We start from the raw sequence: 8,438 nt of genomic DNA, 5'->3' as shown, positions 1-8,438 counted from the left end.
AGAAAAAATTTGTATTAAAGGTTAATACATCTTTTTAATTATTGAGTTGTTAGCATATAAATTGCATAATTTGATATTTTAAAAATTTATTTTTATAAATAAATTAATTTTAAATTGATTTTAAATTTGATTTACTATACATGATGTCTTTTTAATTGTTAAAATACAAGTCGTACAATTTGATGGTTGTTGCGGTATAAAATTTCGAGTTTTCATCGAATTCAATGGAGTCGCCACCAAAATTTATTTTAAAATAGGGAAAATATTGGAAAACCCTTAAAAATGTAAAAATGGTATTTGAAACCAGATTTTGAGTTCGGGAGTCGATTATGCGTAGGGAAGATATTAGCATCCTACGACATCCGTTAAAATATGGTTACCTTTAATTAATTGTTCAAAATTATATCAACTTAAATATATTTATTTTCTTTATTATTAAATATGAATATAAATTGTTTTTTATAAATGTGATTTTTGAGATAAAAGTGTGTTAAAAAAAGAGTGGAAAAAAGAAAAAATTTATTAGTGTGTTTGACAAGAGTGTGATTTAGCTCCTAAGTATCTCCCGGTGCGATGGAGAAATCAAAACTATGTAATTCTTGGTAGAAAATGTGAATGCGTTGGTTGCTTTTAAATAAATTGTATTTTTGTTATAAAAAAAAAGGTTAAATATGACGAACTTAAAAAAGGCTTGTTTGATTTGAATAATTATTTTAAAATATGAGTTTTAAAACGATCGAGTTGTACAACTCGTGTCTCAAAACTCAAAGAGTAAAAAGATGTCACATCTAATTTAACCCTCTTTAAAACATTTTATTATTGTTTTATAAAATAGAGTTTCAAGAAGACCAAGTAGTACGACTTCAAGATTAAAACAATTTCAAGATTAAAAAACACATCTAATTAAATTTTGAAAAAAAAAAAGTTGATTTTTAACCTATTCAATTATAAAAATAAATTTTAAAGCTATCAAAATATATAATTTGTATTATGTAACTCAGGGATTAAAATGTCATTTTTAATTAACTTTAATTAATTTTCATGATTTATTTGTTTAGTTTATTTATTTGTGAATATGAGATTTAGAACCATCAAATTGTCACAATTTGTGTTCTAATAACTCAAAAATTTAAAAGATGTCACATCTAGTTAATTTTTAATGAAATGTTTGTTATTATTTTATTTTATTTTAAAAAAAGATATTAAATATTAAACAAGTTTTTTTTTTTTAAAAAAATCAAAATAAAATTAGTAATAAACACGAGAATAAAATAGCAAAAAAAGAAAAATATATGGACTTTAACTTAATCTAAATTTTTTTAGATTAAAATGTATGTAACTCAGGGATTAAAATGTCATTTTTAATTAACTTTAATTAATTTTCATGATTTATTTGTTTAGTTTATTTATTTGTGAATATGAGATTTAGAACCATCAAATTGTCACAATTTGTGTTCTAATAACTCAAAAATTAAAAAGATGTCACATCTAGTTAATTTTTAATGAAATGTTTGTTATTATTTTATTTTATTTTAAAAAAAGATATTAAATATTAAACAAGTTTTTTTTTAAAAAAAATCAAAATAAAAATAGTAATAAACACGAGAATAAAATAGCAAAAAAAGAAAAATATATGGACTTTAACTTAATCTAAATTTTTTTTTGAAACTAATTACAAATATAATCCTCTTTTAAACTATTTTTTTAATTTAATAAGTGAAGAAAAAAAATTATTTTAATATTAAATAGCACCATCCAAGAAAAGAAAAATATAGTATAATATGAAATAAATTATATTTATTGTTATTTAATTATATCTATAATTACTCATATTAATTAGAATTATTATGATTAAATGAAATAATTATCATGAAGATTTGGAAGAAAAAGAAAAAGTCTGTTGATCACACACAACTATTACTAAATAAATCTATATTTAATAGGACTATTATTATTATTATTATTATTATTATTATTATTATTATTATTATTATTATTATTATTATTATTATTATTATTATTAAATTTAATACAACTAAACAAATCAGTGTGGAGCAGTTGACAGCGCGCGAATATAGATAAGGCATACATCAAAGATTACTACGATGCATCACACAACAACTGGCAAATGAGTTTAGCAAAACAAGCCTCAGCTTATCAAACTTCCATACATCAAAGATTATTCATAAACAGATCAGATTTTGAACAAAACAAGAAAGAATGAGAAAATACCATTTTCGTTGTTAGAACTGGCTTCAAGGCTAGGGTTGATAGGAAGCAAACTGATGGTAGATCTTCCTTTCTTCTTTGCGGTAACACTATCTCTTTCTATTGTTTTTTTTAGAAATCGAAAGCAAAGAAATGAAACTCTCCCAATTTATATCTTGTGATTGTTTTTCTTTTCTCCCCTGTTTTGATTTTTTCTTCCAATATATAGGATAAAACGAAGAAGGGTGTGTTTATTGTATAAATTAATTTTTAGATTTTCTGCTGCTTTGGCAACTATATCCAGCGAGCAAACCGATACAACTAAGGGGAAGGGTTGCGTTCATAGTATAAATTAAGTTTTGGATTTTACCCTGGTTTGGGGCTAGTCTTTTTTGATTGAGTATTCAAAATGATAAAATTAATACCATTATTAGATTGAAAAATAATAAAATTAAAATAAAATGAACCGATAGATAGAGTGCAGAGAAAGATAGAGTGCAGGGAAAGCATGTGAGGAAGCAGGAAACATGGTTCTGCACACGGCACACTTCAACACGCGCAACAAAGCATCGACAGATGGGACTTCCTTTTTTATTTGTTTTATTTTGATGTATTTTTAATTTTTTACAATATTTTTAGATAAATATACTTTTTATTTGAATTGTGGACAAAATTGAGATATTACAGTGGTGTTAAAGCTCGTTTCTATAATAAAAATAATAAAAATATTTTTAAATGAGTTAATGAGACTAAACATCTTTTTAATTTTTTAATTTCTGAGACACAGGTTGTAGAATTTTATAGTTTTAAAACTCATTTTTTAAAATAATTATTTAAATAAAAAAAAATTCACTTTCTCTCGTTAAAACAACTGTTTTTTACCTAACTTGTTTATCAATAACAAAACATACTTTCTTTAAAATCAATCAACACATCTGCATTTTCTACTTAATAATTACATATATTTGATTTCTATATCGCACTTGAAGATATGTAGGAGCAAGATCGCACTATTGTCAAATACAATAAAAGAAAAAAAAATATCTCTTTATTTTGAGTAATCTTTTATTTTATCATCATATTTATAAAAAATTATATATTTGAATTTAACTAATTCAAATAAATAAATACTCTAAAGTTAATATAAATTTTTGTACAATTAATTAATAACTAACGATTTTGACTCTGAATCTTAAATTTAGTTTCAAATATTATTTTTTTATTTTATTTTTAAAATATTTATTTACTAAAATAAATTTTGATAACAATTCTATTAAATTTGAACTTACTCTTAAAATTTTAAACCGTGAGAATTTTGATTTAAAAAAAAAATTGAATGATGTTTTAAAAACTTTATATTAACGCAAAAGACCTTGATATATTTTTGCCTTTATCTTTTTCATTAACACGGACTTTTGACATATTTGCCCTTATTTTTTCAATAAAAAAGTATTGTACGTGTTCAATAGAGATCACCTTATCATTTTTAAATTTTGTTTCCAAGGTCGACGAAACAACTTTTGTTAATATTATCTTGTTTGTTGAGAAAAAGAAAACTATTTTATATGTTCCGGTCAAAGAAAAACTTATCTTGTTGTATAATTAAATTGCTGTTTATTGTAATAGAAAAATAATTTTTTTATTTGTGTATGTATAGTCAATTGCTTCATCTCTCCCTTATCATAAGTAGGCTTTTTTTTTCTTCAATATCTTTTTTTTCAATTTTTTTAAAATATCCCATTTTAAAAATAATATAAAAATATTTTATTTTTGGATTTTTATTAAGCCGTTACGAGACAATGTGAAGATTTTTTTTTAATATATAACTAGTTTTTTATTTGGAGATGCAACTTTCCGCTCAAATATATCTTTTTCCTTTTCTTTTATATTAAATAATATAAAAAGGAAAATTAATAAATAAATTATTAAACATAATAATTAATAATAATATAACACTAATTAAAAGTAGTAAAAAATAGAATTTTTTTTATAGATATTAAGTAGAGTTGTGAGTAACATTTAGATAATATTTTTATTATGATCAGAATTGATGTAGTCTTTATATGATGCACATTTTATCTTTAACGTTAATTTTAGTTTTAATATGTATATTAATATTTATAAGATATTTTTAAATCTATGCATTTGAGAGTTTTAATATACACTACGCGAAAAAACGGCTTTTACAGCGCTTTTTTTAAGCCATTTACAGCGCTTTTTCAAAAAAATAAGCGCTGTGGAAACGGGCGCTGTAAATGATACAACAGCGCTTCTATAAAAGCGCTATAAAACATGTAAATACAACGCGCGCTTGTTATGCACATTTTACAGCGCTTCTTCACAAAAAGCGCTGTAATATGCACCCCGTCATATGAGTTATGGGTGTGCATATTACAGCGCTTTCTCGAAAAAGCGCTGTAATATGCACCCCGTCATATGAGTTATGGGTGTGCATATTACAGCGCTTTCTCGAAAAAGCGCTGTAATATGCACCCCGTCATATGAGTTATGGGTGTGCATATTACAGCGCTTTCTCGAAAAAGCGCTGTAATATGCACCCCGTCATATGAGTTATGGGTGTGCATATTACAGCGCTTTCTCGAAAAAGCGCTGTAATATGCACCCCGTCATATGAGTTATGGGTGTGCATATTACAGCGCTTTCTCGAAAAAGCGCTGTAATATGCACCCCGTCATATGAGTTATGGGTGTGCATATTACAGCGCTTTCTCGAAAAAGCGCTGTAATATGCACCCCGTCATATGAGTTATGGGTGTACATATTACAGCGCTTTCTCACGGAAGCGCTGTTGAAGGTGCACCATTAAAGCGCTTTAGAACAACATTTTACAGCGCTTTTTAAAAAAAGCGCTGTAAAATGCATTATTATTTTTTTTTTTTTTAAACGCTGTAAATTAGTTATTTGAAATGAAAAATGCTTTTTAGCTTTTTATGGCACTTTTTTTAAAAAGCGCTGTCTTTTATCATTGTACCCAAAATTATTTTTGATCCAAAATCACTTCACAAAATTACGTACCCTGAATTATATGGTGCCAAGAACAATTTATCACTTTCTTTATTTCTTAAAAACATATCTACAATGTAGTGTTTTACATTGTCTGGATCGAGTTTGAACATCGACATCTTATGCGGAGACAAGAATGAGTATTTATTTGACAGTTTCCTCGTGCACACGACCTTCTCGTACAAAAACCTTCAATGAAAATTTTAAACTAGATTAATTACCAATACATTTAATTAATTACAAATAAATGCAATTAAAAGTATTTTTTACCTTATGTACAAGCTGATTACAGTAACACTCAGCTCCTTATGTTCGAGAAGATCGTACATTTGCTCCTTTTCGAGGTATTCAATATACTCATCTCCAAAGATGTCTTGATTCATTTGTACAATGGGCGAATCGTTGCTGCTGCCCATGTTCCTTTTTATTTGGATGTCAAGACACGCCCCGTATTTACCAAGGCGTGGCTGACTTTTATTAGGAGCAGCAGCAGCAGCGACCGATTTTCCCCGATCCAGATTTTTTGTTGCTGCAAGTTTTGCAGCTTTATTACCCTCCAGCCTTTGTAGTTTGGCAGCCCTATTAACCTCCAATTTTTGAGGTCTGCTGCCTTTTTTTGGCTGTAGGGGTGGTTTATTTATTTGGACCTACAAAAATGAGGTAAAATGTTAGTTTATTGAATCTGAAAAAATAAAAAACCTTAGGCAATAAATGTGACAAACCTTTTCGGGAGATGTAACTGATTTGTCCTTGGGAATCTTTTTTTCGAGGGCAACAAGGTGTGTGGGCCATGCCACGTAACTGCCAATAGCGTCGCTTAAGAACTTCATATCTCCATCGTTGTCCGGTATGGGCAACGGTGCAGTTGGTTCGAAAGCAACCGTAGGCGATACTTTGACATGGCCCGCGGGGATCGGAATATTGTGCAATACTTCTCCCGAAGTATTGTGCAATATTCCTTTTCCCACCTTCCGTTGAGTCGGCGAGGACAAGTATAGGACACATGTAGTGACACCCTACATCAATAGTTAAAACATAAGTACAGTTAATATATAAGTTTGTTTAATACATAAGTAATTACATAAGCAAGTAAGTAGTAAGTAATTAATTACCTCGGGAATACTCTTCAAACCGACGTTGCAACTCCCGGTTTCACTCTCCATTTGTATTTCAGGTTGGAGCTGAACCGGAAGTTGCTTGTCTTTATTCGTATTCACCAAGAGTGCCACTTGCTCCGATAAGATTCTGAGCTTCTCTAATACTTCCTCGTTGGAAGGTTTTTGGCGCTTCTCTTGAGGAAAAAAGCTTTTGGGAGTTACGCCAAATCCTTTCCCCCTCACTCGACCGGAATACTCAGGGACATTAAACACTTTCCCAAGAATGTCCCTGCACGTATCCTTGTTGCCCTCTTGAGTTTCAGAACTTTGTTCAATAGTTTCCTAAAATACATGTAACATTAAAAAGATAAGTTCAATAGCATTTTTAAAATACAATATTAAAAAATATTAAAGTGATAATATACTTACACAAAGTTCTACAACTTTCTTGACATTTTCATTATCAACCACTCCTTCTTTGTTAACACGCGCTTCCTTCCATAAGATATGACGACCCAAGGGTTGATCGGCTTGGGTGTCTTTTCTCTATTCGTTAAAATCATAAACAAAATAATACAAATTAGTTACACACTATAGTTTATAATACAAATTACAAGTGATGTTTAATTACTTACAATTTTTTGTTCAAGGCGTGCATATCCCATACGTGATTTCTTGTATGGGTGTTTTGGGTTGCTTGCCCGTTCGCGATTTGCCTTACTAATATTCTATATAAAAAAAAAATAGCAATTGTGTAAAAATTTAAAATACGCTACGAATATGAATAATAAAACACAAATGCTAATAAATTAATCACTTACGACAAACGCCGGGTCAGAACGTTTGGAAACAAATGCACTCCATTCATCCTTTGATATATAATGTTGATATATCTTTGGAGGTTCAGCATTTGTGTTTCCTTCTCTATCTTTTAGATAGAAATTTGAGAGATGGGATCTAAATCCACGATGGATTTTCCCAGCAACTCTCAAAACATATGACTTTCGTTCCTCATCAAGAACAAAAGTGGTCTGCAATGAAAACAATTATAAGTAATGTATTTTACAGAAAAAAAATTATAAATGACAAAAGAGTAGATCAAAATATTTACTTGAATGTCATTCCAGATGATATCTTTGGCATCCTTCAACGCCTTATCTCTCCAGTTGTCTATTGTTATTGGGACATTTTGACGAACAACAGCCCCAATGTAGCTTACAAACATGGAGCTGTTGGGGTCAACTGGCTGACCACTCTCGTTCCAGCCAACCTAATAAACTCATATAGTAAGTACATGCCCTAAACCCTAAAAAAAGATAAAAAAACACACAGCAAACAGAGTATATATAGTATACCTCAAATTTAATGCCACTGCTCCGTGCTTTAATCACCCTTTGCATGATAGTTGCACCACGTTTGACTTCTTTTTCGTAAGTCTTAGAGGTGCCAACTTCTTCATTTTGAACTTCTAAATCTTTGTTTGTATCCATTTAACTACAACAAGTTCAACATGCACTTTAGTATAACATCAACAAGCTCAACATGGATCATGCATTATTATAAACAAACTCAACATGTATCAGTATATCTTAAAAAAGCTCAACATGCATTCTAATGATTACAAAAATTTAATAACATCAATACCTGAATAATGATGGTTCGAAGAAAGACGAAATGCAAAGAAAAGAGGGTTTGCAGAAAGTTCACAGAAATATGGTTCACAGAAATACGGTTTGAAGAAATACGTAATGAGGGTTACGTATTTCAATGAAAATATATTGTGTGAAATGGGAGAGATGATCTTGGATGGAAATAAGGTTCGAAATGAAGGAGATGATCGTGGAAATAAGGTTCGTAAAGGACGGGATGATAGGGTTTGCAAAAGAAGAGAAGAAATGAAGGTTGAGATGAAGGTTACGTAATGAAGAGGAAACTGAAGAGGTAACTGTTATATATACGTAACACTTTTACAGCGCTTTTTATAAGCCTTTTACAGCGCTTATTTTGTAAAGCGCTCTAAAAGGCTTCTTTAGTTAAATTTTTAAAAGGCTCTTTTACAGCGCTTTTTTCAAATAAGCGCTGTAAAAGACCTCCGTGTGTTATTATGTTA

At 29.2% G+C, this 8,438-nt stretch overlaps 1 long non-coding RNA gene across 1 annotated transcript; it reads left to right on the top strand.

The window, feature by feature from the left end:
* Nucleotides 1-2,063: 2,063 nt before the first annotated feature.
* LOC140918998 (uncharacterized) lies at nt 2,064-2,947 on the top strand. Its single transcript, XR_012161522.1, has 2 exons — nt 2,064-2,312; nt 2,438-2,947. It is a non-coding gene; the product is annotated as an uncharacterized lncRNA (long non-coding RNA).
* Nucleotides 2,948-8,438: the final 5,491 nt, after the last annotated feature.

This window comes from Cicer arietinum, chromosome 8 (assembly GCF_000331145.2).
Source record: "Cicer arietinum cultivar CDC Frontier isolate Library 1 chromosome 8, Cicar.CDCFrontier_v2.0, whole genome shotgun sequence".
Taxonomy (NCBI): Eukaryota; Viridiplantae; Streptophyta; class Magnoliopsida; order Fabales; family Fabaceae; genus Cicer; species Cicer arietinum.
Note: the sequence above shows the minus strand (reverse complement) of the source record. Positions and strands in the feature narration are given on the sequence as shown.